Here is a 3045-nt window from a genome sequence, read left to right on the forward strand (position 1 = left end):
ACCGCCCGCCACCCCCGCACCCGCTACTCGGCCGGCTGGGACGCCCAGTTCCTCTACATCCCCATGAGCTACCTGCCCACCTGTGTGGTGGACGCCATGATCTGCTGGTTATCCCCAAAGCCTGTCGGGGGTGACTGAGGCGTTTCCTGTGTTAACTTTGCTACTGTGGGACGAGGGAGGGAGGGGACGTGCGTGGGCTAGGAACCTCATCCTAGAGAATTCTAGAGTGGTAGGAACAAAGAAACACATTGTATGCCTGAGGAGCAGGGTCCTAACACACAGCGTGTCCCTTGAGTGGCTCCAGCACCTCAGCCACAGGACCCTGTGTGCTTGAGGAGCCCACTCTGGCCAAGGTTGGCCCACTTAGGAACCAGCTCCCTGTGTGCATGTCAGCTCTCAGGAGCCGGCGGAGGGCAGAGGGAGCTGATGGCGAAGACCCAGAGCAAGTGAGGATCCTCTGCCCTGAAGGGAACTGTGACAGGGGTGACCACTTGCAGGACACAGAGTGGACCCACGTCCTCAGGTGCCACCTCAAGGGAGGCCTAGACCCGCAGGGGCTGCGTGTGGCCGCGGGCGCCCCCTAGAGGGCTCCTGCCGCCAGTCCGCACAGTGTATAAGGAGAACTGAGCCCTCCACGTGGGAGCATGCTCCTGTGGGACAGAGTGGAATTGCTGGGTCAGTTGGAGGCTCCATTTTCAGTAGACTGAGGAAATCTACAGTTTTCTGCACTGGTTGGACCAGTTTGCAGTCCCACCAGCAATCCAGGAGTGTTCCTTTTTCATCACATCGCGCCGTTTGTTGTTAGTTCTGTGACACGTGCCTTTCTCGCTGGTGAGAGGCGGCTTCTCATTGTGGTTTTGCTTTGCATTGGCCTGATTATGAGGGATGTTGAACATGCATTTGCAATTCCTCTTTGGATAAGTGTCTCTTCAGTGTTTCTGCCCACTCTTGACTGGTTGTTTTGTTGTTTCGTGGAAGCTCTTTGTACATCTCTGTGATCTGTCCTATATTGTTGTACGCAGTGCAAAGATTTTCCCAGTCAGTAGGGTGTCTATTTGGCTTGGTTCATGTCTCTTGCTGTGCAGAAGCATTTCAGTTTGATGTAGCCCCATGTCTTTTTATCTTTTCCTTTGCTTTCTTTGCTTTGGTGATGAATCTTTCAAGGTGTCGTTGAGGTGTATGTCTTGCAGTGTTTTACTTATATTTTCTTCTACATATTTTATGGCTCCAGGTCTTAAGTCCAAACCTTTTTTATCCATTTTGAGTGGATTTCCGGGCATGGTGTGAGGTAGTGGTCTAGTTGCTTTTTTTGCTTATGTTGGTCCAATTTTCCCAGCACCACTCCACTTCTAGGAATTTACAAAAGGACACAAAAACATCAATGCTAAAGGATACATGCACCCCTGTGTTTGTTGCCGCACTGTTTACAATAGGTAAATCCTGGAAACAACCCAAATGCCCGAAACTAAATGACTGGACCAATAAGAGGCGGTCTCTGTACACAGTACACAGCATCAAAATCGATACGTTCACGCCATTCGCAGCAACATGGATGGGGTTTGGAGGGACGGCGCAGTGGATATGCCAGAGGAGCAGGAGAAATGTCAAATGGCTTCACTCATAGAAGGAATACGAGAGAATCAGATAAGACGGGGCTGGGGGAAGTGCACTGTTATTACAAAACACAACAAAAACAAACGGAAAATTAAACCAGAGATGCTGCAGGGGAGGGAGGCAGAAGGGATCAGAGGACTGGGGGGGGGCTACGGTGATGACCAGTGGGCCAAGTGGGAGAGAGGGGGAGTAGACAGTTTTCGAATGAACACTCAGCCCTCCCTGGTGGCACAGCGGGTGAGAGCACAGCACTGCAGCCGGCCACAGCCCCTCAGTGCCAGTTAGATCGATCCCCGGCCAGGGAGTGACCCACAGGGCGCAGCTGCCCTCTCCTGACCCGCCCGCTGCTCCCCTCAGCAGTGGACTTCATCCATCTGCCTGTCCTGCTCCCCGCTCTGTCTCTGGTGAGTCCTCTCACTACCTGGCACCTCTGGTCTGCACCCCAGTTCTGTGTGCACAAATAAGAAAATCTTTATGAAGGAAAAATGATGTAAATAGATATATAAGATAAGAAAAGAGAAGAAAACATGAAAAAAGAACAACTAAAATAAAATGGGCCCGAGTAGTCTTTGCCCCAAGAGCACCTGAGGCCTCTGACTGATGGTGACTCCGAGACAGTCGTCAGTGGAGAACAAACAATGATGTAAACGATAAATAAATCAATACATTTCTGAAAAGCCCAGGAGATGACTGACTGACTGGAGAGCCTGGGTTGGCTGCTCCCGCCTCCTCCCACTGGAGCGTCAGGCTCTGGTCCTCTCTGTCGCCAGGGGACTGTGTGGGGTGAGGAGCCGCTGTACCCAGGAAGCTGTAATGCTGACTGTGGTTACGCAAACAGCTGATACATGAAAGGCACAAACGTAAAACATCAAACAAACAAAAAAGTAGCCAGTGGCCACAGCAAAGGGACAAAGTCCCCAGGTTCTGAGGAGAGCAAGGCCTGTCCAAGGTCACAGATCAGACCTCAGAGTCCGGCCCAGCGGTGCTCACTGTGCTCAAGGCGCCTCTTCAGGTCCCGACAGGAAACAGCCAGGAGGGTGGAACCGAGACCCGAGCCGGCCGCGGCAGAACCGCTGGGCGCTGGGGCGCGGTTCTGTCCCAGCTCTGTCTGGGCTCAGCCCCACGCGCCTGCGCAGAGGCCAGACCCCGCCTCAGGCTTCTTGCCCTCCAGAGACTGTCCTTGTGGCCCGCCCGACGTCGCCCAGAGCCGCTATCACAGAGCTAGCTGGTCACTGGCCTCCCATCCTGCCCGGGGCCTTGCTCAGAGTCTGGACACTGGGATTTGGACTCCCGGGCAGCAGGGCAGATGTCGCCGGGAGGCCCAAGCACAGGCCGAAGTGCGGGGAGGACCCCAGAGGCCGGCGGACTCCAGCGGACAGACGTACAGACGCTGCCGAGTGGAGAGCAAGCAGGAGGGTCTGCCGGGCGAGG

Source organism: Condylura cristata, unplaced genomic scaffold (assembly GCF_000260355.1).
Source record: "Condylura cristata isolate star-nosed mole 26May11 unplaced genomic scaffold, ConCri1.0 scaffold00034, whole genome shotgun sequence".
NCBI lineage: Eukaryota > Metazoa > Chordata > Mammalia > Eulipotyphla > Talpidae > Condylura > Condylura cristata.